This window comes from Oncorhynchus masou, chromosome 7, assembly GCF_036934945.1.
Source record: "Oncorhynchus masou masou isolate Uvic2021 chromosome 7, UVic_Omas_1.1, whole genome shotgun sequence".
Taxonomy (NCBI): Eukaryota; Metazoa; Chordata; class Actinopteri; order Salmoniformes; family Salmonidae; genus Oncorhynchus; species Oncorhynchus masou.
In genome coordinates, this window is record NC_088218.1 from 6,576,740 (window position 1) to 6,604,689 (window position 27,950).

Genomic DNA, 27,950 nt, shown 5'->3' on the forward strand with positions numbered 1-27,950 from the left:
ACAGGGATTGGACTGCTGAGGACTGGGGTAAAGTCATTTTCTCTGATGAATCCCCTTTCTGATTGTTTGGGGCATCCGGAGAAAATATTGTCTGGGGAAGACAAGGTGAGTGCTACCATCAGTCCTGTGTCATGCCAACAGTAGAGCATCATCCTGAGACCATTCATGTGTGGGGTTGCTTCTCAGCCAAGGGAGTGGCTGAGAACACAGCCATGAATAAAGAATGGTGCCAACTTCTCCCAACCATCCAGGAACAGTTTGATTACGAACAATGCCTTTTCCAGCATGATGCAGCACCTTGACATAAGGCAAAAGTAATAACTAAGTGGCTCGGGGAACAAAACAGATATTATGGGTCCATGGCCAGGAAACACCCCAGTTCTGAATCCCATTGAGAACTTATGGTCAATCCTCAAGAGGCGGGTGGACAAACAAAAACCCACAAATTCTGACTCCAAGCATTGATTATGCAGGAATGGGCTGCCATCAGTCAGGATGTGGCCCAGAAGTTAATTAACAGCATGTCAGAGTGGATTGCAGAGGTCTTGAAACAGAAGGGTCAACACTGCACATACTGACTCTTTGCATCAACTTCACATATTTGTCACTTATGAAATATTTGTAATTATACTTCAGTATTCCATAGAAACATGTGACAAAAATATCTAAAGACACTGAAATTAATATTTGTGTCATTCTCAAAACTTTTGGCCACAACTGTATATAGCCATTAGCTATAGGAGGGCTACAGGAGAGCTATAGGAGGTTATAGGAGGCTACAGGAGGCTATAGGGGGCTATAGGAGGGTTATAGGAGGCTACAGTAGGCTATAGGGGGGCTATAGGGGAGCTATAGGAGGTTATAGGAGGCTACAGGAGGCTATAGGAGGGCTACATGAGGGCTATAGGAGGGTTATAGGAGGCTACAGTAGGCTATAGGGGGGCTATAGGAGGGCTATAGGAGGCTACAGAGGGAGGGCTATAGGAGGGCTACAGTAGGCTATAGGAGGGTTATAGGAGGGTTATTGGAGGCTACAGGAGGGCTATAGGAGGGCTACAGGAGGGCTACAGGAGGGCTATAGGAGGCTACAGTAGGCTATAGGGGGGCTATAGGAGGGTTATTGGAGGCTACACGAGGCTATAGGAGGGCTACAGGAGGGAAACAGGAGGCTACAGGAGGGCTACAGGAGGGATACAGTAGGGCTACAGGAGGTTATAGGAGGGCTACAGGAGGTTATAGGAGGCAACAGGAGGCTATAGGAGGATATAGGAGGCTATAGGAGGGCTACAGGAGGCTACAGGAGGCTACAGGAGGCTTAAGGAGGGCTATAGGAGGGCTACAGGAGGGCTACAGGAGGCTATAGGAGGTTATAGGAGGTTATAGGAGGCTATAGGAGGGTTACAGGAGGCTATAGGAGGGCTACAGGAGGCTACAGGAGGGCTACAGGAGGCTTAAGGAGGGCTACAGGAGGGCTATACCGGAGGCTTTAGGGGGTTATAGGAGGTTGTAGGAGGCTATAGGAGGGCTACAGGAGGCTTAAGGAGGGCTATAGGAGGGCTACAGGAGGGCTACAGGAGGCTATAGGAGGTTATAGGAGGTTATAGGAGGCTATAGGAGGGCTACAGGAGGCTATAGGGAGGGCTACAGGAGGCTACAGGAGGTTATATGAGGTTATAGGAGGCTACAGGAGGGTTATATGAGGGTTATAGGAGGCTATATGAGGTTATAGGAGGACTATAGGAGGTTATATGAGGACTATAGGAGTTTATAGGAGGATATAGGAGGCTATAGGAAGCTATAGAAGGCTATAGGAGGTTATGGGAAGCTATATGAGGTTATATGAGGACTATAGGAGGTTATAGGAGGTTATAGGAGGCTATAGGAGGGCTACAGGAGGCTATAGGAGGGCTACAGGGGGCTACAGGAGGTTATATGAGGTTATAGGAGGCTACAGGAGGGTTATATGAGGGTTATAGGAGGATATAGGAGGTTATAGGAGGGTTATAGGAGGCTATATGAGGTTATAGGAGGACTATAGGAGGTTATATGAGGACTATATGAGTTTATAGGAGGATATAGGAGGCTATAGGAAGCTATAGAAGGCTATAGGAGGTTATGGGAAGCTATAGGAGGTTATAGGAGGCTATATGAGGCTTTAGGAGGTTATGTGAGGGCTATAGGAGGCTATAGGAGGTTATAGGAGGCTATAGGAGGTTATGTGAGGCTATAGGAGGTTTTAGGAGGATATGGGAGGCCATATGAGGTTATAGGAGGCTATAGGATGTTATATGATATTATATGAGGCTATAGGAAGCTATAGGAGGCTATAGGAGGCTATAGGAGGCTATAGGAAGGACAGATTTGCAGGGTTTGCATTTTGCATGCGAGCTCAATGAAGAGCAGCTAAAGCATTGGGAGGACAACACATACTGTTGAACACAAGTCAAGTACATGTCTGCAGTGCTCTGTCTACGAGGTGAGCCGATCGATCAAGACGTCATGTACCACCTCCTGCCTCCTGCCTCTCCACGTGATCACAGCTAGGTTCTCACAGAGGACGTCGTTATCCAGCTGCTTTTTACCCCCTCCTCCTCTTCATCTTCTTCAAAGTCTCAGCTGTGAGCTGTTTTTCCTGCCGACTTCAAACACCTCCTCCCACATAAAGCACACTGAGAGGAGAAATGGGCGTGATGGAGAAACACAGACACTGGTTCACTCTGTGGGGACAGGCTAACCTGACACCAGACCCTGATTCCCCCTGTGGGGACAGGCTAACCTGACACCAGACCCTGATTCCCCAGTGAGGACAGGCTAACCTGATACCAGACCCTGATTCCCCCTGTGGGGACAGGCTAACCTGACACCAGACCCTGATTCCCCCTGTGGGGACAGGCTAACCTGACACCAGACCCTGATTCCCCTGTGAGGACAGGCTAACCTGACACCAGACCCTGATTGCCCCTGTGAGGACAGGCTAACCTGACACCAGACCCTGATTCCCCCTGTGAGGACAGGCTAACCTGACACCAGACCCTGATTCCCCCAGTGAGGACAGGCTAACCTGATACCAAACCCTGATTCCCCCTGTGGGGACAGGCTAACCTGATACCAGACCCTGATTCCCCCTGTGGGGACAGGCTAACCTGACACCAGACCCTGATTCCCCCTGTGGGGACAGGCTAACCTGACACCAGACCCTGGTTCCCCCTGTGGGGACAGGCTAACCTGACACCAGACCCTGATTCCCCCTGTGGGGACAGGCTAACCTGACACCAGACCCTGATTCCCCCTGTGGGGACAGGCTAACCTGAAACCAGACCCTGATTCCCCCTGTGGGGACAGGCTAACCTGACACCAGACCCTGATTCCCCCTGTGGGGACAGGCTAACCTGACACCAGACCCTGATTCCCCCTGTGGGGACAGGCTAACCTGATACCAGACCCTGATTCCCCTGTGGGGACAGGCTAACCTGACACCAGACCCTGGTTCCCCCTGTGAGGACAGGCTAACCTGATACCAGACCCTGATTCCCCTGTGGGGACAGGCTAACCTGACACCAGACCCTGGTTCCCCTGTGGGGACAGGCTAACCTGACACCAGACCCTGATTCCCCCTGTGGGGACAGGCTAACCTGACACCAGACCCTGATTCCCCTGTGAGGACAGGCTAACCTGACACCGTAAGAGTCACGTTTGTTTATTCACCCAGAATAAGCTCATTGTATTGTAATTCAGGGCATTTTCATTACTTCTACCCAGCCAGGATATGGTGAGGAAGAGAGGAAGACTACAAAGAATTATTCTCTGTTAAGTGTCCAAAATGGAAATATCTACCTACAATTATTTGAATGAAACCCAACATACATTTAATACTGTTATGTCTGCCATCTCTCCATTCATTGGTCGATATCGCGCCAGCAGCACTGGTCAGGTCTTGTCATTCTGAGGATGTGATTGGTCAACTCACCCGTCATAGAGGTTGCAGGACGGCACACAGGAACGTCCTCGGCTAAAGTAACGACAGGAGAGGCACTGGTTAGGCCCTGGACCCCAGCAACCATCTTCAGAACACAGCCGGTCACACACCATCCTCTGTTGGGCTGTGGAGCACACACACATATGAACACACACACATATGAACACACACATATATGAACACACACACAGATGGACCCGAGAACACACACACATATGAACACACACACAGATGGACCCGAGAACACACACACATATGAACACACACACACAGATGGACCCGAGAACACACACAAGCGCAAACAAATGAACAAACGCGCACGCGTTTGTGCACGTGCGCACACACTCACACACAAACACACACATTAGGGACACAGCGATATTAAGTAGAAAATTACAAAGATGTTCATGACAGCACAATAAGGTGAGAACATGGATGTGGTATTGGCAATATGTGCTGTAGCATTATGAAAGTAGCCTAAAGTGTGTGTGTGTGTGTGTGTGTGTGTGTGTGTGTGTGTGTGTGTGTGTGTGTGTGTGTGTGTGTGTGTGTGTGTGGTCACCAGTATTTCCCATACCTCTACCATTCTTTCTGCCCAGGCCTGTTACAACACTGTAAAACACTGTTTTAAACTTAAACAGTCAATAGACACTGCATCTGACGACACTCCCCACTGACCTCCACAAGCCCATCCACTTTCCTCATCGACTGCCCCAGTGAGTGACACATTCCCTGGGGTGAGCCGTCTGCCATGTCCCCCTGTCCCCCTGTCCCAATCTACTTCCACAGCTCCCCCTCCATTGTCTGGTCTGGTCGATGGCTGGATGCGAGACTAATGAAGAGGCCTCCTAACAGGTTTATTGATCCCACAGCACACCGCAAGACTCATTAACACGCTAATGACATCAACCACTGCTTGGCAGGAAGCCTCCACAACACGTCCTCCTTCCTCTTGTCTTTATCTTTCTCTTCATCTTCATCTCTCTCTCTCATCTCCTTCCTTCCTTCCTTCCTTCCTTCCTTCCTTCCTTCCTTCCTTCCTTCCTTCCTTCCTTCCTTCCTTTCTCTCATCTCCCTCCCTCCCTCCCTTCCTTCCTTCCTTCCTTCTCTTTCTCTCATCTCCCTCCCTCCCTCCCTCCCTCCCTCCCTCCCTCCCTCCCTCCCTCCCTCCCTCCCTCCCTCCCTCCCTCCCTCCCTCCATCCCCATCTCCCTCCCTCCCTCCCTCCCCCTCCCTCTCATCCCCATCTCCCTCCCTCCCTCCCTCCCTCCCTCCCTCCCTCCCCTCTCTCTCTCTTTTCACTCTCTCATTGTCTGTCTTGTATCAGTGTGACATGTGTGTTGTTCACTCCCAGCCCCATCTCACAAGACCAATGTGTTAATCTGAGGATGCTGAGGTATCAAGCTGCTACCGTCCAGCCCGAGTTTCCAAGCTCTCCATAGACCAAGCATGGAGCCTTGTGGATACTAGCCTTTCGGAGCCCTGATGGACCCAAAATGGCTCTTGTTCTGGAACCACACAAAGTAAATCTCGCACAGGATCAAACTATGTGCTTGAATCAAAACAAGAGGTCTGAGTAATACAATCCCCTGACATGAATGCATGAGAGTCCCTCTACAGAAAATCACATAACCTGTCATTTCCCCAACACCTTACAACTCAGTAAGATCTTTCCCAGTAAGCACTTTGTTCAGCAGAGAGCTGAATCAGGGGTTTAGTGTCTGTAGGGGGCGGGGTCCCTAGAACGGAATGACACCATTGTGTTGAAAACTTGTGACTGTGTGGACTTAGTGCATGTGTACATACCTGAATAAGTCAGCTCCTGCATCTCTGTGCATGTGTACATACCTGAATAAGTCAGCTCCTGCATCTCTGTGCATGTGTACATACCTGAATAAGTCAGCTCCTGCATCTCTGTGCATGTGTACATACCTGAATAAGTCAGCTCCTGCATCTCTGTGCATGTGTACATACCTGAATAAGTCAGCTCCTGCATCTCTGTGCATGTGTACATACCTGAATAAGTCAGCTCCTGCATCTCTGTGCATGTGTACATACCTGAATAAGTCTGCTCCTGCATCTCTGTGCATGTGTACATCCCTGAATAAGTCAGCTCCTGCATCTCTGTGCATGTGTACATACCTGAATAAGTCAGCTCCTGCATCTCTGTGCATGTGTACATACCTGAATAAGTATGGTCCTGCATCACTGTGCTTGTGTACATACCTGCATAAGTCAGCTCCTGCATCTCTGTGCATGTGTGTCTGTGCAATCAACAACAGGTGTGTGTGCATACCAACGCATGTGCGACCAAATGTGTGTCACTCACTGCACTCGCTGGGGGCGCGGTTGTTGCGGATGAGCACCTTCTGGTTGCTGGTGCGGAACAGGCTTGTCCAGTTGACGGTGTTGTAGAAGCACAGGCGGCTGTTGTTGGTGATGTACACGTTGCCCGCACTGATCTCATCCAGAGACTGGAACTGGAGAGAGGAGATCCAACGCTGCTTCAGGATCAGCAGAGAGATCCCACTGTGTGTGAGAGGGGAGAGAGAGAGAGAGAGAGAGAGAGAGAGAGAGAGAGAGGGGGAAGAGAGTGGAAGAGAGAGAGGGGGAGAGAGAGAGAGTGAGAGAGAGAGAGTGGGGGGGAGAGAGAGAGAGTGAGAGGGAGAGAGAGAGAGAGGGGAGAGAGATAGGGAGAGTGAGAGAGAGAGCGACAGAGAGATAGAGGGGGAGAAAGAGATAGAGAGAGGGAGAGAGAGGGGGGGGGAGAGAAAGAGAGAGAGAGGGGGAGAAAGAAAGAGAGAGAGAGAGAGGAGAGAGAGAGAGAGAGAGGAGAGAGAGAGAGAGAGAGAGAGAGAGAGGGAGAGAGAGAGAGAGAGAGAGGGAGAGAGAGAGAGATGGAGAGTGAGAGAAAGAGAGAGAGAGAGAGAAGGAGAGAGAGGGACAGAGAGAGAGAGAGAGAAAGCTCTTTGTTTAACCATTCATGTTGTTAAAGAAAATATATATAGAACATGGATTAGCATCAATAGAAGAAATAGCATCATTAAAAGAGAGAAAGGGGTAGAGATAAAGGAGGAGAGAGAGAGAGAGAAACCAAGAGAGAGAAAGAGAGAATGAGATTGAAAATTGAATTGAGAGAGAGAGAGAGAGATAGAGAGAGAAAGTGAGAAGAAGAGCGAGAAGAATCAGAAGAAGATGCTGAAAGCTGAGGGTCATGAAAGGAAAATGAAGGAGAGAGTAGGCGGAGAGTTCAGCATTCAGCTCAAGACAGTTGACTCTATCACATGTGATTGAGCTGAGTTTGACAGTGCTCCTCCATGTACAGAGTGTACTACCAACTAATACATCATTTAGAAAACAAGACACTGCAACTCCTTTGACTGCTTTGACTCTGCGCTCCCCTTGGATCTTGCTGCGATCAGCTAATGCAAAACAGTTATCAAAACAACATATTAATCAAAGGGTTGCTAGGAGCATCAAAGGGCCCTTTTGGAACCCGGGTTGTATGGGGCCCTTAGAAGAACATGACCCGGCTGATCATTAGTGCAGAGAACTTTACAGCGCAGAGAGAGAAGAACCAGAAGGAGTGGGGAGAGAGTGTGTGTGAGAGAGAGAGAGAGACAGGGAGAGAGAAAGAGACAGGGAGAGAGAGAGACGGAGAGAGAGAGAGAGAGAGAGAGAGAGAGAGAGAGAGAGAGAGAGAGAGAGAGAGAGAGAGAGACTGATAGAAAGGAATACAGAGGAAGAGAGAGAGAGAGAGAGACTGATACAGAGGAAGAGAGAGGAAGAGAGAGAGAGAGATACTGATAGAGAGAGGAAGAGAGAGGAAGAGAGAGAGAGAGAGAGACGGGGAGAGAGAGAGACGGTGGAAAGAGAGAGACGGGGAGAGAGAGAGACGAGGAAAGAGAGAGATGGGGAGAGAGAGAGAGACGGGGAGAGAGAGAGAGACGGGGGAAAGAGAGAGACAGGGAGAGAGAGAGAGAGACAGGGAAAGAGAGAGATGGGGAAAGAGAGAGACGGGGAAAGAGAGAGATGGGGAGAGAGAGAGATGGGGAGAGAGAGAGACAGGGAGAGAGAGAGAGACGGGGAGAGAGAGACGGGGAAAGAGAGAGACAGGGAGAGAGAGACAGGGAGAGAGAGAGAGACGGGGAAAGAGAGAGAGAGACGGGGAAAGAGAGAGAGAGAGACGGGGAAAGAGAGAGAGACGGGGAAAGAGAGAGACGGGGAAAGAGAGACAGGGAGATAGAGAGAGATGGGGAAAGAGAGAGACGGGGAGAGAGAGAGACAGGGAGAGAGAGAGACGGGGAAAGAGAGAGACGGGGAGAGAGAGAGACGGGGAGAGAGAGACAGGGAGAGAGAGAGAGACGGGGAAAGAGAGAGAGAGATGGGGAAAGAGAGAGAGAGACGGGAAAGAGAGAGAGATGGGGAAAGAGAGAGAGACGGGGAAAGAGAGAGACGGGGGAGAGAGAGATGGGGAGAGAGAGAGACAGGGAAAGAGAGAGACGGTGAAATAGAGAGAATGGGAAAGAGAGAGACGGGGAGATAGATAGACGGGGAGAGAGAGAGATGGGGAAAGATAGAGACGGGGAAAGAGAGAGACGGGGAGAGAGAGAGAGACGGGCAAAGAGAGAGAGACGGGGAGAGAGAAAGATGGGGAAGGGGGAGAGAGACGGGGAGAGAGAGAGATGGGGAAGGAAAGAAAGAGAGAGACGGGGAGAGCGAGAGAGAGATGGGGAAAGAGAGAGAGAGACCGGGATAGAGAGAGAGACGGGGAGAGAGAGAGAGACGGGGAGAGTGAGAGAAAGACGGGGAAAGAGAGAGACGGGGAAAGAGAGAGAGAGACGGGGAAAGAGAGAGATGGGGAGAGAGAGAGACAGGGAAAGAGGGTGAGACGGGGAAAGAGAGAGACGGGGAAAGAGAGAGACGGGGAGAGAGAGAGATGGGGAGAGAGAGAGAAAGACATGCAAAGAGAGAGACGGGGAAAGAGAGAGAGAGACGGGGAGAGAGAGAGACGGGGAGAGAGAGAGACGGGGAGAGAGAGTGAGACGGGGAAAGAGAGAGACGGGGGAAAGAGAGAGACGGGGAAAGAGAGAGAGAGACGGGGAGAGAGAGAGATGGGGAAAGAGAGAGACGGGGATAGAGAGAGACGGGGAGAGAGAGATGGGGAGAGAGAGAGAGAGACGGGGAGAGCGAGAGAGAGATGGGGAAAGAGAGAGAGAGACAGGGAAAGAGAGAGACTGGGAAAGAGAGAGACGGGGAAAGAGAGAAACGGGGAGAGAGAGAGAGAGAAAGATAGAGATGGGGAAAGAGAGAGAGAGACGGGGAGAGAGAGAGACTGGGAGAGAGAGAGATGGGGAGAGAGAGAGACGGGGAGAGAGAGTGAGACGGGGAAAGAGAGAGACGGGGAGAGAGAGAGAGAGAGGGAGAGAAAGCTCTTTGTTTAACCATTCATGTTGTTAAAGAAAATATATATAGAACATGGATTAGCATCAATAGAAGAAATAGCATAATTAAGAGAGAGAAAGGGGTAGAGATAAAGGAGGAGAGAGAGAGAGAGAAACCAAGAGAGAGAAAGAGAGAATGAGATTGAAAATTGAATTGAGAGAGAGAGAGAAAGATAGAGAGAGAAAGTGAGAAGAAGAGCGAGAAGAATCAGAAGAAGATGCTGAAAGCTGAGGGTCATGAAAGGAAAATGAAGGAGAGAGTAGGCGGAGAGTTCAGCATTCAGCTCAAGACAGTTGACTCTATCACATGTGATTGTGCTGAGTTTGACAGTGCTCCTCCATGTACAGAGTGTACTACCAACTAATACATCATTTAGAAAACAAGACACTGCAACTCCTTTGACTGCTTTGACTCTGCGCCTCCCCTTGGATCTTGCTGCGATCAGCTAATGCAAAACAGTTATCAAAACAACATATTAATCAAAGGGTTGCTAGGAGCATCAAAGGGCCCTTTTGGAACCGGGTTGTATGGGGCCCTTAGAAGAACATGACCCGGCTGATCATTAGTGCAGAGAACTTTACAGCGCAGAGAGAGAAGAACCAGAAGGAGTGGGGAGAGAGTGTGTGTGAGAGAGAGAGAGAGAGAGACAGGGAGAGAGAAAGAGACAGGGAGAGAGAGAGACGGAGGAGAGAGAGAGAGAGAGAGACTGATAGAGAGGAATACAGAGGAAGAGAGAGAGAGAGAGAGACTGATAGAGAGGAAGAGAGAGGAAGAGAGAGAGAGAGACTGATAGAGAGATAGCGAGAGAGAGGAGAGAGAGAGACAGAGAGAGAGACTGATACAGAGGAAGAGAGAGGAAGAGAGAGAGAGAGAAATACTGATAGAGAGAGGAAGAGAGAGGAAGATTGAGAGAGAGAGAGAGATGGGGAGAGAGAGAGAGAGAGACGGGGAAAGAGAGAGACGGGGAGAGAGAGAGACGAGGAAAGAGAGAGACGGGGAGAGAGAGAGACGGGGAAAGAGAGACAGGGAGAGAGAGAGACAGGGAGAGAGAGAGACGGGGAAAGAGAGAGATGGGGAAAGAGAGAGACGGGGAGAGAGAGAGAGACGGGAGAGAGATAGACGGGGAGAGAGATAGACGGGGAGAGAGAGGGACGGGGAGAGAGAGACAGGGGAGAGAGAGAGACGGGAGAGAGATAGACAGGGAGAGAGATAGACGGGGAGAGAGAGAGACAGGGAAAGAGAGAGACGGGGAAAGAGAGACGGGGAAAGAGAGAGACAGGGAGAGAGAGAGACGGGGAGAGAGAGACAGACAGAGAGAGAGAGAGATGGGGAGAGAGAGACGGGGAGAGAGAGAGAGATGGGGAAAGAGAGAAAGAGACAGGGAAAGAGAGAGACGGGGAGAGAGAGAGACGGGGAAAGAGAGAGACGGGGAGAGAGAGAGATGGGGAGAGAGAGAGAGAGAGATGGGGAAAGAGAGAGAGAGACGGGGAAAGAGAGAGAGACGGGGAAAGAGAGAGACGGGGAAAGAGAGAGACGGGGAGAGAGAGAGGGGGGAGAGAGAGACGGGGAGAGAGAGAGACTGGGAGAGAGAGAGATGGGGAGAGAGAGAGACTGGGAGAGAGAGAGACGGGGGAGAGAGTGAGACGGGGAAAGAAAGAGACGGGGAGAGAGAGAGACGGGGAGAGAGAGAGAGAGAGAGAGAGAGAGAGATGGGGAAAGAGCGAGAGAGACGGGGAGAGAGAGAGACGGGGAGAGAGAGAGACGGGGAAAGAGAGAGACGGGGAAAGAGAGAGACGGGGAAAGAGAGAGATGGGGAGAGAGAGACGGGGAAAGAGAGAGACGGGGAGAGAGAGAGATGGGGAGAGAGATAGAGACGGGGAAAGAGAGAGACGGGGAGAGAGAGAGACAGGGAGAGAGAGAGATGGGGAAGAGAAAGAGAGACGGGGAGAGAGAGAGACGGGGAGAGAGATAGAGACGGGGAAAGAGAGAGATGGGGAAAGAGAGACGGGGAGAGAGAGAGACGGGGAGAGATAGAGACGGGGAAAGAGAGAGACGGGGAAAGAGAGAGACGGGGAAAGAGAGAGACGTGGAGAGTAATAGAGACGGGGAAAGAGAGAGACGGGGAGAGAGAGAGACAGGGAGAGAGATAGAGACGGGGGAAGAGAGAGACAGGGAGAGAGAGACGGGGAGAGAGATAGAGACGAGGAAAGAGAGAGACAGGGAAAGAGAGAGACGGGGAAAGAGAGACGGGGGGGAGAGAGAGACGGGGAGAGAGATAGAGAGAGAAAGACGGGGAGAGAGAGAGATGGGGAAAGAGAAAGCGAGACGGGGAGAGAGAGAGACGGGGAGAGAGAGAGACGGGGAGAGAGATAGAGACGGGGAAAGAGAGAGATGGGGAAAGAGAGAGACGGGGAGAGAGAGAGACGGTGAGAGATAGAGACGGGGAAAGAGAGAGACGGGGAAAGAGAGAGACAGGGAGAGAGAGAGACAGGGAGAGAGAGAGATGGGGAAAGAGAAAGAGAGACGGGAGAGAGAGAGACGGGGAGAGAGAGAGAAAGGGAGAGAGAGAGACAGGGAGAGAGAGAGAGACGGGGAGAGAGAGAGAGACGGGGAGAGAGAGAGACAGGGAGAGAGAGAGGGAGAGCGAGAGACGGGAAAAGAGAGAGAGAGAGGGAGAGCGAGAGACGGGGAAAGAGAGAGACAGGGAAAGAGAGAGGGAGAGTGAGAGACGGGGAGAGAGAGAGACAGGGAAAGAGAGAGAGAGGGAGAGCGAGAGACGGGGAGAGAGAGAGAGACGGGGAAAGAGAAAGAGACGGGTAAAGAGAGAGACGGGGAGAGAGAGAGACAGGGAGAGAGAGAGACGGGGAGAGAGAGAGAGACGGGGAAAGAGAGAGACGGCGAAAGCGAGAGACGGGGAGAGAGAGAGAGACGGGGAAAGAGAGAGAGACGGGGAAAGAGAGAGAGATGGGGAAAGAGAGAGACGGGGAGAGAGAGAGAGATGGGGAAAGAGAGAGACGGGGAAAGAGAGAGAGATGGGGAGAGAGAGAGGTATGGGGTCTACTCACCAACCAAGAATTCACAAAATTGGAAAAACACCAAATTGAGACTCTGCATACAGAATTCTGCTAAAAGTATCCCCTGTGTACGATGTAAAACACAAAATAATGTATCATCAAATCACCAGAAAAGAGACGTTAAATTCTACAAACACCTAAAAGGAAGCGATTCCCAAACCTTCCATAACAAAGCCATCACCTACAGAGAGATGAACCTGGAGAAGAGTCCCTAAGCAAGCTGGTCCTGGGGCTCTGTTCACAAACACAAACAGACCCCACAGACCCCCAGGACAGCAACACAATTAGACACAACCAAATCATGAGAAAACTAAATGATAATTACTTGACACATTGGAAAGAATTAACAAAAAAACTGAGCAAACTAGAACGCTATTTGGCCCTAAACAGAGAGTATACAGTGGCAGAATACCTGACCACTGTGACTGACCCAAACTTAAGGAAAGCTTTGACTATGTACAGACTCAGTGAGCATAGCCTTGCTATTGAGAAAGACCGCCGTAGGCAGACATGGCTCTCAATAGAAGACAGGCTATGTGCACACTGCCCACAAAATGAGGTGGAAACCGATCTGCACTTCCTAATCTCCTGCGCAATGTATGACCATATTAGAGACACATATTTCCCTCAGATTACACAGATCCACAAAGAATTTGAAAACAAACCCAAATTTGATAAACTCCCATATCTACTGGGTGAAATACCACAGTGTGACATCACAGCAGCAAGATTTGTGGCCTGCTGTCACATGAAAAGAGCAACCAGTGAAGAACAATCATCATTGTAAATTCAACCTATATTTATGCTTATTTATTTTCCCTTTTATACTTAAACTATTTGCACATCGTTCCAACACAGTATATATACATAATATGACATTTGAAATGTCTTCATTCTTTTGAGAGAGAGAGAGAGGGAGAGTAGAGCAGAGGAATAAAGAGTAGGAACAGAAGAACAGAGAGGAGGAGGAAGAGGAGGAGGAAGACAAGGGCCAACACTAAACACTTCTGTGTTTCCCTGTGTGTGTGGAATGTCTATGTGAGATGCAAGTACTTGTCACGTGTGCTCCCTCTCTGGCCTCTTGGTCACCAGGCTGCTCATTATGGCGCACACCTGTCACCATCGTTACGAACACCTGCGCGTCATCACTCACCTGGACTCCGTCACCTCCCTGATTACCTTCTCTATATCTGTCACTCCCTTTGGTTCCTTCCCCAGGCGTTATGGTTTCTGTTCCAGTGTTTAGTCTCTGTGTTGTTCCTGTTTCTTGTTTTTTTAAATGTTGGGTTTATTTGTTCAAACACTCACTTCCTGAACTTGCTTCCCGCCTCTCAGCACACATCATTATAGTCCTCCACTGTGTGATTGTTTTAAACCCCCATATTGGTGTATTTCAGGGAAAGCCAGCTAGATTCAGCCCGGAATATCATTCTCATAATTAATACACTGCAAATTGATCACAACTAAGCCCAAAAAGAGATTGTTTTTGAAAATAACAATTATTTCATATTTTGATTATATTGAGACTCCGTCACTTCTGTCTCTTTTATACCTGGTGGGAATACTTGGGGACAGATTCCCTAAATACATAGATTATTTTATACCTGGTGATTTTACGCTCCTTTTTGATGCAAAACTAAAATCATAAAATAATAACAATAAAATGTACTATATGGTAATGAATGAGTTGATTTCTGACTGTTACCTGTACAGTGATCTCCCACCGATGGTTGCCAGATTGGAGAAGACACCGAGGTCTGTCATGTTCTCTGGCCAGGACTGGATATTGAGGAACCCTAGAGGAGAAATGGCAACCCACAGACAAACACACACTGATTATAACAACTCATTAAGTTCAATGTCTTTATGTGCTTCTGATGCCGCATGAATGAAGATGACCAAAAGACTAGAATGTCTAGCACAGATGGGTGATCTTAATTTGATCACTCTTTTGTTGCCGAGAATTTTCATGCACGGCAGGAAATGCAAAATTGTAGTGTATTCAAGGTTCCAAAAGGATTTAAAAGTTTGTGATTTCCACTTGAAAATGTCAGAATTTATTTGCCTTAACGATAAATGTCTCAACTCCTACAAAAAATGTCCATTCATTTTAATCCATATAATCATTTACATTTCCTGTTGCCTGCTGAAGCAAACTGCCTCAAATTAAGATCTTACATGTGTAATCATCCTGTCTGGGTCATGGTTGGCGCCCCCCCCTGGGTTGTGCCGTGGCAGAGATCTTTGTGGGCTATACCCAGCCTTGTCTCAAGATGACAAGTTGGTGGTTGAAGATATCCCTCTAGTGGTGTGGGGGCTGTGCTTTGGCAAAGTGGGTGGGGTTATATCCTTCCTGTTTGGCCCTGTCCGGGGTTGTCCTCGGATGGGGCCACAGTGTCTCCTGACCCCTCCTGTCTCAGCCTCCAGTATTTATGCTGCAGTAGTTTATGTGTCAGGGGGCTAGGGTCAGTTTGTTATATCTGGAGTACTTCTCCTGTCCTATTCGGTGTCCTGTGTGAATTTACGTATGCTCTCTCTAATTCTCTCTTTCTCTCTTTCTTTCTCTCTCTCAGAGGACGTGAGCCCAGGGACCATGCCCCAGGAATACCTGACATGATGACTCCTTGCTGTCCCCAGTCCACCTGACCGTGCTGCTGCTCCAGTTTCAACTGTCCTGCCTTATTATTATTGGACCATGCTGCTCATTTATGAACATTTGAACATCTTGGCCATGTTCTGTTAAAACCCGGCACAGCCAGAAGAGGACTGGCCACCCCACATAGCCTGGTTCCTCTCTAGGTTTCTTCCTAGGTTTTGGCCTTTCTAGGGAGTTTTTCCTAACCACCGTGCTTCTACACCTGCATTGCTTGCTGTTTGGGGTTTTAGGCTGGGTTTCTGTACAGCACTTTGAGATATCAGCTGATGTACGAAGGGCTATATGAATAAATTTGATTTGATGTGTAGAACTTTGAAAAGTTTATCAGTGATGAGAAGAACTGAATGTGAATGGGAGCATAACAACTCTGTCTTTATTACCCCACAGAGAAGAACTGAATGTTCTCCTATTTGATGAAGGAGGTATTTAGAGGGGGAAGATACACTATCATTGCTTTTATGTGCTTCTTACAAGGATCCCATTTCTATAAAGGAAATGTATTGGGTAAAGACAATATCCAACTGATGAGCTGAATGAGTTTAACATCACTGGGCATAATATGACTGTTGCATGTGCCTTAATGATAGATAATATTGTGTGTGTGTGTGTGTGTGTGTGTGTGTGTGTGTGTGTGTGTGTGTGTGTGTGTGTGTGTGTGTGTGTGTGTGTGTGCATTTGTGTGCCCATTAAAGTGGACAGTATAGGCCCTGCCTTGAAGAGATATTGGTCGTTGCTCTTCCTTATTGCACTGATTTTCATTATGAAAATGAAGTTTCACTCCATTAACTATTTGGCTCAACCGCGAGTCGCAGGGTTTAATATGACAAAAGGTTTTACAGATGAGGTATAGCTCATCCCTTTATACAAGTCCTAATGGGCATTATCAGAAGAATAAATACACACACACTCCGCACGTACAGTACAAGTACACACGCATGCACGCACACACACACACACACACACACACACACACACACACACACACACACACACACACACACACACACACACACACACAGTGTCTATACATTCCTTCTCTCACTCTCATCCTCACTCTCTTGTGTTTCCTCCCATGTCTCCCAGCAGCAGCTGAGTGTGTGTGTGTGTGTGTGTGTGTGTGTGTGTGTGTGTGTGTGTGTGTGTGTGTGTGTGTGTGTGTGTGTGTGTCTGTGTGGAGTGTGTGTGTGTGTGTACGTGTGGAGTGTGTGTGTGTGTGTCACCTGTGATCTCTCTCACTGTGCGGAACACGTTGAGCCGCTCCGGGTCCAAGGCCCCTATACCATGGTACATATCCCTATGGCCCATCAGAGAAAACAGGAGAGAGAGAGGAGTGAGAGAGATAGATAGAGAGGGGAGAGAGTGAGAGACAGAGAGAGGAGAGAGGGGAGAGAGAGAGAGGAGAGAGAGAGAGGGAGAGAGAGGAGAGACAGGGAGAGAGAGAGAGGGGGGAGAGAGAGGAAAGAAGGAGAGAGAGAGAGAGAGAGAGAGAGAGAGAGAGGTGAAGAGAAGGAGAGAGAGGAAGAGAAGGAGAGAGAGAGAGAGAGAGAGAGAGAGAGAGAGAGAGAGAGAGGGAGAGAGAGAGGAGAGAGAGGAGAGAGAGGGGAGAGAGTGAGAGACAGAGAGAGAGAGAGGGGGAGAGAGAGAGAGGAGAGAGAGAGGGAGAGAGAGGAGAGACAGGAGAGAGAGAGAGGGGGAGAGAGAGGAAGAGAAGAGAGAGAGAGAGAGAGAGAGAGAGAGAGAGAGGTGAAGAGAAGGAGAGAGAGGAAGAGAAGGAGAGAGAGAGAGAGAGAGAGAGAGAGAGAGAGAGAGAGAGAGAGAGGGAGAGAGAGAGATTAAAACAGCTCTCTGCATCCCACTTTAGAATGTGTCTGCATGTGCATAACATGCCACGGAACCTTTGACCTGACCTATTCCACCTACAGTCTGTGTGGATTAGAGATGGTCCTGTAGTGTCATGTTGCCTGAAGCGAGGGTGGCTGCACCGCATCCCAGGGCAACAAGGCAAGGTCATGGGGTGATATGAGTTCTGACAATCTCCCTGCCTTCTTCCTCTCTTCCTCTAGGGCAGGGCCTGTATGGCTGACGGTAGACCTATGTCTCAGAGTACATCATCCTGGTTGTATTCAGAAGGGAGGCCCCCATGCTAGTTGACAGACTACCCTCCCTGGACCCAGCTCCAGACTGCAACACTGTGTGCTTCTCTGTCTTAGTTAAGTGCCAACAATGGAGGAGGGGTGGCAAGGGGTGGTGGTGGGGGAGGTCAGGGGAGGGGTGGGTTAGACCATAACACTACCAGCTGGAGTAAGGTAGAGTAACACGGTATGGCAGACGATGGATTGACCACGTAGAGCCTTGAAGGGCTCATGTCTCTACCATACAACATGCTGTCTCAGGCATCTTGTTTCAAGTGTGGGGAACACAAAGACTAAATACATGGTAGTGTGTGATATAATTAAGCAATACAGCCAGAGGAGGTGTGTATATTGGCTAATATACCACGGCTAAGGGCTGTACTGATGTACAACGCCAAGCAGAGTAGCTGGATACAGCCCTTAGCAGTGGTATATTGGCCCTATACCACCAACTCCAGAGGTATCTCATTGCTATAGAAACTGGTTACCAATGTAATTAGAACAGTAAACAAGTATTTTTGAGTCATACCAGTGGTATATTGTCTGAAGGCTGGAATGTTGTTTCAGCCAATCAGCATCTAGGACCCAAACTACTAGGTTTATAATAAACAGTACAAACCCTTTGATGCCGGTGATGAGGAAGATGAGGTTGCCGTTGATCTTGGTGCAGTTGACAAACATCTCTATGTTGCTGGCATCCACCGTCTGGGCTGTCTGCAGGCTGCCAGTCCCTATGCCGTCACACACTGGAACACACACACACGCACACACACACGCACGGATGCACGCACACACACACACACACACACACACACGATTGACATTTCTGCAACAACATTCCTCTGTCCAAGTCACAAGCTCCTTCCAGTTCCAAAGCTTTACTGTCACACATACAGTAGTTCCACTCGTTGTCCTACCAACGACCTTGGCATTTATTCACCAACTAGTTCCCTGGTCAAGGATGGCTGCTTTCTCAAGTATTTACTTATAGACTCATTATTTGGTGCATTGGCAAGGGCCTTTTCCTGCTCAATACATTCAGATTGCTCTGATGACTTGGAAGACTTACAAAAGCATGAGCCAACAGTAGTGTCCTAAATGGCCCTCTATTCCTTATGTAGTGCACTACTTTTGACCCGTACGGTACCCACAGAACTCTGGTCAAACGTAGCGCACGACATAGGGCATAGGGTACCATTTGGGCCATAGCAATCTGAGCCAATTCCCACCGGCTAATGAATTCATTACATTGGTATTAATTACACTTATAGACCGGAAGTAGAGCCAAGTGTTTCTGACAGAGGCCTGACCGGGGTGAGTATGGCTGGCATTAACTGGTGTAACCAATTTTTGATTGTGATTTATACGAGTCATTTCAATACCTGAAATGTTAATTTGTTATCATTTCCCAGAGTTCCTCTGGGCCATCCCTCATTACCCCGCCTGTCCCCCTGACAGTATAATCAAGAGATGTGGAATCGATATACACACATATCTCTGAGCACTGAGGCTGAGAAACATAATTCATCAGCATTGGGGAGGAGACAGAGAGGTAAGGGGTGGTATATGGGAGGAGACAGAGAGGTTAGGGGTGGTATATGGGAGGAGTCAGAGAGGTTAGGGGTGGTATATGGGAGGAGTCAGAGAGAGGTAAGGGGTGGTATATGGGAGGAGACAGAGAGGGGAGGGTGGTATATGGGAGGAGACAGAGAGGGGAGGGGTGGTACAGACATCAGGATTGGGGAGGAGACAGAGAGGTAAGGGGTGGTATATGGGAGGAGACAGAGAGGGGAGGGGTGGTACAGACATCAGGATTGGTTAGGAGACAGAGAGGGGAGGGGTGGTATATGGGAGGAGACAGAGAGGTTAGGGGTGGTATATGGGAGGAGACAGAGAGGTAAGGGGTGGTATATGGGAGGAGACAGAGAGGGGAGGGGTGGTATATGGGAGGAGACAGAGAGGTAAGGGGTGGTATATGGGAGGAGACAGAGAGGGGAGGGGTGGTATATGGGAGGGGATAGAGAGGAAAGGGATGGTATATGGGAGGAGACAGAGAGGTAAGGGGTGGTATATGGGAGGAGACAGAGAGGGGAGGGGTGGTATATGGGAGGAGACAAAGAGGTAAGGGGTGGTATATGGGAGGAGACAGAGAGGTAAGGGGTGGTATATGGGAGGAGACAGAGAGGGGAGGGGTGGTATATGGGAGGGGATAGAGAGGTAAGGGATGGTATATGGGAGGAGACAGAGAGGTAAGGGGTGGTATATGGGAGGAGACAGAGAGGTAAGGAGTGGTACAGACATCATGATTGGTTCGGAGACAGAGAGGTAAGGGGTGGTATATGGGAGGAGACAGAGAGGGGAGGGGTGGTATATGGGAGGAGACAAAGAGGTAAGGGGTGGTATATGGGAGGAGACAGAGAGGTAAGGGGTGGTATATGGGAGGAGACAGAGAGGTAAGGAGTGGTACAGACATCATGATTGGTTTGGAGACAGAGAGGTAAGGGGTGGTATATGGGAGGAGAGAGAGAGGTAAGGGGTGGTATATGGGAGGAGACAGAGAGGTAAGGGGTGGTATATGGGAGGAGACAGAAAGGTAAAGGGTAGTATATGGGAGGAGACAGAGATGTAAAGGGGTAGTATATGGGAGGAGACAGAGAGGGAGGGGTGGTATATGGGAGGGGATAGAGAGGTAAGGGATGGTATATGGGAGGAGACAGAGAGGTAAGGGGTGGTATATGGGAGGAGACAGAGAGGTAAGGAGTGGTACAGACATCATGATTGGTTTGGAGACAGAGAGGTAAGGGGTGGTATATGGGAGGAGAGAGAGAGGTAAGGGGTGGTATATGGGAGGAGACAGAGAGGTAAGGGGTGGTATATGGGAGGAGACAGAAAGGTAGGGGGTGGTATATGGGAGGAGACAGAGAGGTTAGGGGTGGTATATGGGAGGAGACAGAGAGGTAGGGGGTGGTATATGGGAGGAGACAGAGAGGTAAGGGGTGGTATGTGGGAGGAGACAGAAAGGTAGGGGGTGGTATATGGGAGGAGACAGAGAGGTTAGGGGTGGTATATGGGAGGAGACAGAGAGGTAAGGGGTGGTATATGGGAGGAGACAGAGAGGACTGTCACATCCTGACCTGAGATATCTCTATTTTATTTATATTTTGGTTGGTCAGGGTGTGACTAGGGTGGGTATGCTAGTTTTGTATTGTCTAGAGTTTTGTATTGTCTAGAGTTTTGTATTGTCTAGGGTTTTTGAATTGTCTAGGGTTTTTGTATGTCTAGCATTTTCTAGGTCTAGGGTTTGTAGGTCTAGGGTTTTGTAGGTCTTGGGTTTTCTAGGTCTAGGGTTTTGTAGGTCTAAGGTTTTGTAGGTCTAGGGTTTTCTAGGTCTAGGGTTTTGTAGGTCTAGGGTTTTGTAGGTCTAGGGTTTTGTAGGTCTAGGGTTTTGTAGGTCTAGGGTTTTGTAGGTCTAGGCGTTTTTGTATTTCTATGTTGGCTGATGGTTCCCAAACAGAGGCAGCTGTTTATCGTTGTCTCTGATTGGGGATCATATTTAGGTAGCCATTTCCCTTTGGTGTTTGTGGGATCTGTCTATGTGAAGTTGCCTGTCAGCACTCGTTTGTATTGCTTCACGTTTCGTCTTGTTATTTTGTAAGTTTGTTCAGTATTCATTCTTTAAATAAATAAGAATGTACGCATACCACGCTGCGCCTTGGACCGATCATTATAACGAACGTGACAATTATGGGGATACCTTTGGGACAGATGTCATTATGGGGGTACAGTATGTGGGTACCTTTGGGACAGATGTCATTATGTGTGGGTACCTTTGGGACAGATGTCATTATGGGGGTACAGTATGTGGGTACCTTTGGGACAGATGTCATTATGTGGGTACCTTTGGGACAGATGTCATTATGGGGGTACAGTATGCGGGTACCTTTGGGACAGATGTCATTATGTGGGTACCTTTGGGACAGATGTCATTATGGGGGTACAGTATGTGGGTACCTTTGGGACAGATATCAGTGCAAGGGATGCACATCTTGATGCGGTTCTCCTCTACTTCCATCTTGTTGCTGGGACAAGCCCTCACACATGAGCTGTGGTCCACCACAAAGTTATCTGGGACACAACACACAGATATAACAACTTTACTCTTCACATTACAGAAACTCTTCCACAGGGCTGTCCTAGATGGTTGTCTATAACTTTACTCTACACATTACAGAAACTCTTCCACAGGGCTGTCCTAGATGGTTGTCTATAACTTTACTCTACACATTACAGAAACTCTTCCACAGGGCTGTCCTAGATGGTTGTCTATAACTTTACTCTACACATTACAGAAACTCTTCCACAGGGCTGTCCTAGATGGTTGTCTATAACTTTACTCTTCACATTACAGAAACTCTTCCACAGGGCTGTCCTAGATGGTTGTCTATAACTTTACTCTACACATTACAGAAACTCTTCCACAGGGCTGTCCTAGATGGTTGTGTGCACGTGTCTGTGTCAGTCCCCTGAATTGATTTGTACATCAATAGTTTAGGGTCATGGTTCATGCCAGCATTATACATGGTGTGGGTCATGGGTCATGCCAGCATTATGCATGGTGTGGGTCATGGGTCATGCCAGTGTTATGCGTGGTGTGGGTCAAGGGTCATGCCAGTGTTATGCATGGTGTGGGTCAAGTGTCATGCCAGCGTTATGCATGGTGTGGGTCAAGGGTCATGCCAGTGTTATGCATGGTGTGGGTCAAGGGTCATGCCAGCGTTATGCATGGTGTGGGTCAAGGGTCATGCCAGTGTTATGCATGGTGTGGGTCAAGGGTCATGCCAGCGTTATGCATGGTGTGGGTCAAGGGTCATGCCAGCGTTATGCATGGTGTGGGTCAAGGGTCATGCCAGTGTTATGCATGGTGTGGGTCAAGGGTCATGCCAGTGTTATGCATGGTGTGGGTCAAGGGTCATGCCAGTGTTATGCATGGTGTGGGTCAGGTAACCGGTTCTTACGGGGACACTTCTCCACACAGAAGGATCCATAGGTGTACTTGGCCCGTGGGTTGGATTCCAGCTGGAAGGTGGTGGGGTTGTACACAAAGGGCTGGGGGCACTGGGTCACGCACGCCCCGCTGTCGTTGAAGTTGGTGCAGGCCTGGAACGGAAACATTAGGAACACACAGTCTGAGGGTGTAGGAGCGTAGGGTAGGACTCAATTTAACCAGCCACAGTAATGTACATTGACGTTGTCTTTGTTTAGAAACTACTGTCTGGGCAAACGCATTTTATTCTGAAATGTGTAAGCATGTACGTGTTAGAGCAGTCTACCTGGTAGTGGTATGTTTTACAACAGACTACCGTAAACCATATGGGGGTTTTACTTCACACTGGGATACAGAGCTATTATGTAAACACTACAAGGTGGGTTAGATGGGATTGAGCCCTGAGGAACACAAGGACACACCACTGTTTACTATTTACTATATGATCAGTCGTTTTTAGCCAGGTTTAATCATATTACAGTATACAGGTCATACTGGATCTGCAGCCAAAACACTCTTATCCTCCAGGTCATACTGTATCTGCAGCCAAAACACTCTTATCCTCCAGGTCATACTGTATATGCAGCCAAAACACTCTTATCCTCCAGGTCATACTGGATCTGCAGCCAAAACACTCTTATCCTCCAGGTCATACTGGATCTGCAGCCAAAACACTCTTATCCTCCAGGTCATACTGGATCTGCAGCCAAAACACTCTTATCCTTCAGGTCATACTGGATCTGCAACCAAAACACTCTTATCCTCCAGGTCATACTGGATCTGCAGCCAAAACACTCTTATCCTCCAGGTCATACTGGATCTGCAGCCAAAGCACTCTTATCCTCTAGGTCATACTGGATCTGCAGCCAAAACACTCTTATCCTCCAGGTCATATTGGATCTGCAGCCAAAACACTCTTATCCTCCAGGTCATACTGGATCTGTAGCCAAAACACTCTTATCCTCCAGGTCATACTGGATCTGCAGCCAAAACACTCTTATCCTCTAGGTCATACTGGATCTACAGCCAAAACACTCTTATCCTCCAGGTCATACTGGATCTGCAGCCAAAACACTCTTATCCTCCAGGTTATACTGGATCTGCAGCCAAAACACTCTTATCCTCCAGGTCATACTGTATCTGCAGCCAAAACACTCTTATCCTCCAGGTCATACTGTATCTGCAGCCAAAACACTCTTATCCTCCAGGTCATATTGTATCTGCAGCCAAAACACTCTTATCCTCCAGGTCATACTGTATCTGCAGCCAAAACACTCTTATCCTCTAAGCCTCCAGACACACCATATATGAGTCAACTGTTAGTCAAATAGAAGCCATTGATCCGAAGGCTAAATGGTGAAATGTTTTCCTCATAAAACGTTGAACTTGTCTGTCGTCAGTGTTTGCGACCTCTAATAGCGACTAGTAATTGAATTGGATAAGGCTCTATAAGTTACAACTGTAATATCGCTCTGTTAGTAGAAAACATTCCTTCATTAAATGAACAGAAAATTTTAGGGGGGTGAAGGATCATAATTAGAATAATAAATTAGCCATTTGGTTGTTTCATCTGAGGAGGAGTCAGTAGACTTCTACAGTCTATTAAACACACAGAGATGTGTCTTTCAGTAACTGGGGAATTAGAGAATGTGTGTGAATTCTGTTGTTGTGTTGGGAGAGTAATGTGTGTGTGAGGGGGGTTAACTGTGGATAACTGTGTAGGTGTCTGTGTGTATGCGCGGGCATCTGTGTGTTTGTGTGTGTGTGTGTGTGTCCACGTACGAAGCAGTCTGTGTCCTTGGGTCCCGAGCAGCCCCCAGCACACTCCCTGTGGCAGCAGTTACTGACGTAGGGGCCGAAGCAACGGCCGTCACACTGCTCAGCACACACAGTCTTGGTCACTGTGGAGAGCACAGGGTTTACATTACTGACAGAGGTATACGCACGCACGCACACACACACACACACACACACACACACACACACACACACACACACACACACACACACACACACACACACACACACACACACACACACACACACACACACACACACACACACACACAATGCACTGCCAGTTATATCGTGTAAGTTATAGCTCTCCATAGAAAATGCCTGATATGGAATGTGGTCAATGATAAATCAATCCCTACACCCCTGTTTTATGACACTGGGTTTATACCCTGTTGAGAAGAGGATCCCAACAACACACACTTCACACAGTGGCATAATAATTCTGGGTTGTCAAAGCCTTGCGTTTAAGTGCTCACTTCCTGTCCCTCTGTGTGGGAACATAATGAAGTGGTAGGACAGAAAGCTGTGGAGCTCTTAGCTCTATTATTCTGACTGAGGAACTGCAAAGAAAAGACCAATCACTCTCTATGGTTGTCTATGACGACTGGAGTTCACCCTGTCATTACACAGAGGAGTGTTACAGTGAAATCCACAGCTGCTTGATCTCTCTTTGTTTCTCTCGCTCTTTCTCTTTCTCTTTGTTTCTCTCTCTCTGTTTCTCTCGCTCTTACTCTTTCTTTCTCTTTGTTTCTCTCTCTCTGTTTCTCTCACTCTTTCTCTTTCTTTCTCTTTGTTTCTCTCTCTCTGTTTCTCTCTCTTTCTCTCTCTCTCTGTTTATCTCTCTCTTTCTCCCTCTTTCTCTCTCTGTTTCTCTCTTGTTCTCTTTCTATTTATCTCTCTCTTTCTCTCTGTCTCTCCCTCTTTCTCTTTCTCTCTCTCTGTTTCTCTCTCTTTCTGTTTCTCTCTCTCTTTCTCTTTGTTTCTCTCTGTTTCTCTCTCTGTTTCAATCTCTGTTGCTCTCTCTGTTTCTCTCTCTGTTTCTCTCTCGTTCTCTCTCTCTCTTTCTGTTCATCTCTCTCTTTCTCTCTGTTTCTCTCTCTATGTCTCTCTCTGTTTCTCTCTCTGTTTCTCTCTCATTCCCTCTCTCTTTCTGTTTCTCTCTCTTTCTCTCTCTCTCATTGTTTCTCTCTCTTGCTCTCTCTGACCTTGTTTGTGAGTGTGAGTGTAAGTGTTGTGTGTGTGTGTGTGTGTGTGTGTGTGTGTGTGTGTGTGTGTGTGTGTGTGTGTGTGTGTGGTTTGTGTGGATGGTTATCTGACATGTTTTGTTTGTGTGTGTGTGTGTGTGTGTTTTGTGTAATACATACAGCTTTGGCACTGGTTGTCCTGATGGCCCCAGCAGCGTCCGTTACAAGAGCGATGACATCGTTTGCCTGCGGACCACACACACACACACAAACAAACAAACAAACAAACAAACAAACAAACAAAACATGTCAGATAAACATCCACACACACACACACACACACACACACACACACACACACACACACACACACACACACACACACACACACACACACACACACACACACACACACACACACACACACACACACACAAACCTCCATCCTCCAACCCACCACCCATAAACATCCTCTCACCACCCGTTAACCGTTCCCCCTTAACACACCCCAGATTGTTTCTCAGAAACCACCCTCAGATTGTGCTCAGTGAGTGGGTGAGTGTGCTCAGTGAGTGGGTGAGTGTGCTCTGAGAGTGGGTGAGAGTGGGTGTGCTCTGAGAGTGGGTGAGTGTGCTCTGAGAGAGTGGGTGAGTGTCCTAGTGGGTGAGAGTGGGTGAGTGTGCTCTGAGAGTGTGTGTGAGTGTGCGCTGAGAGTGGGTGAGTGTGCTCTGAGAGTGAGTGAGTGTACTGGGTGAGAGTGGGTGAGTGCTCTGAGAGTGGGTGAGTGTGCTCTGAGAGTGGGTGAGTGTGCTCTGAGAGTGGGTGAGTGTGCTCTGAGAGTGGGTGAGTGTACTATGAGAGTGTGTACTATGAGAGTGGGTGAGTGTACTGAGAGTGTGGGTGAGTGTACTATGAGTGGGTGAGTGTACTATGAGAGTGAGTGTACTCTGAGAGTGGGTGAGTGTGCTCTGAGAGTGGGTGAGTGTGCTATGAGAGTGGGTGAGTGCTGAGAGTGGGTGAGTGTGTTCTGAGAGTGGGTGAGTGTACTATGAGAGTGGGTGAGTGTGCTCTGGGTGAGTGTACTATGAGAGTGGGTGAGAGTGTGTGAGTGTGCTCTGAGAGTGGGTGAGTGTGAGAGTGGGTGCTCTGAGAGTGGGTGAGTGTACTGAGAGTGGGTGAGTGAGAGTGTGCTCTGAGAGTGGGTGAGTGTGCTCTGAGAGTGGGTGAGTGTACTCTGAGAGTGGGTGAGTGTACCAGTGAGAGTGGGTGAGTGTACTGAGAGTGGGTGAGTGTGCTCTGAGAGTGGGTGAGTGTACTATGAGAGTGGGTGAGTGTACTGATGAGAGTGGGTGAGTGTGCTCTGAGAGTGGGTGAGTGTGCTCTGAGAGTGGGTGAGTGTACTGAGTGTACTGAGAGTGAGAGTGGGTGAGTGTACCATGAGAGTGGGTGAGTGTGCTCTGAGAGTGGGTGAGTGTGCTCTGAGAGTGGAGTGTGTGAGTGTACTATGAGAGAGTGCTCTGAGAGTGGGTGAGTGTGCTCTGAGAGTGGGTGAGTGTACTATGAGAGTGAGAGTGGGTGAGTGTACCATGAGAGTGGGTGAGTGTACTATGAGAGTGGGTGAGTGTACTATGAGAGTGGGTGAGTGTGCTCTGAGAGTGGGTGAGTGTACTATGAGAGTGGATGAGTGTACTGAGAGTGGGTAGTGTGCTCTGAGAGTGGGTGAGTGTACAATGAGAGTGGGTGAGTGTACTATGAGAGTGGGTGAGTGTGTACTATGAGAGTGGGTGGGTGAGTGTGCTCTGAGAGTGGGTGAGTGTGCTCTGAGAGTGGGTGAGTGTACTAGTGTGCTCTGAGAGTGGGTGAGTGTACTGGGTGAGTGTGCTCTCATTGTTCTCGCTGGCTCTCTCTGGGTCTACAGTAAGTATGAGGGACAAGGATCCACTCCCAGTCAAGTCATCTCTCTCAGGCAAAAAGTGGGGACATGACACATAACAGTTATCATAGCCCACCGTCAGTGAGCGTGAATGGGCCTGTCATCATCAGGCTTTAATTGACTGTGTGGTAATTACATGCTGAAGTGGAGGGCTGAGTGAATGTCACCCTCGGCCCCCTGCCTGCCTGTGAAATTACGCCTCGCTCACTCCAAAAATTATTATGTTAAATAGCGATCCAACTGGCAACCACAAAGAAAGCCTCAATCTGGCAACCTGGGCTCCCACGCACTCCGAGCCACTCTCTCATTTTATGCCAACTCGTATTGTCTTATACTCCCTCTCCTCTGTCCTCTCTTCTGTCCTCTCTTCTGTCCTCTCCTCTGTCCTCTCCTCTGTCCTCTCTTCTATCCTCTCTTCTGTCCTCTCCTCTGTCCTCCCCTCTGTCCTCTTCTGTCCTCTCCTCTGCCCTCTCTTCTATCCTCTCTTCTGTCCTCTCCTCTGTCCTCTCCTCTGTCCTCTCCTCTGTCCTCTCCTCCTTCCTCTCCTCTGTCCTCTCTTATGTCCTCTCTTATGTCCTCTCCTCTGTCCTCTCCTCTGTCCTCTCATCTGTCATCTCTTCTATCCTCTCCTCTGTCCTCTCTTCTGTCCTCTCTTATGTCCTCTCCTCTGTCCTCTCCTCTGTCCTCTCCTCTGTCCTCTCCTCTGTCCT

General features: G+C 48.7%; 1 pseudogene; it reads right to left on the reverse strand.

The window, feature by feature from the left end:
- The window catches only part of LOC135542931 (receptor tyrosine-protein kinase erbB-4-like), a 255,714-nt pseudogene that overhangs the window by 95,861 nt on the left and 131,903 nt on the right, over window positions 1–27,950 (reverse strand).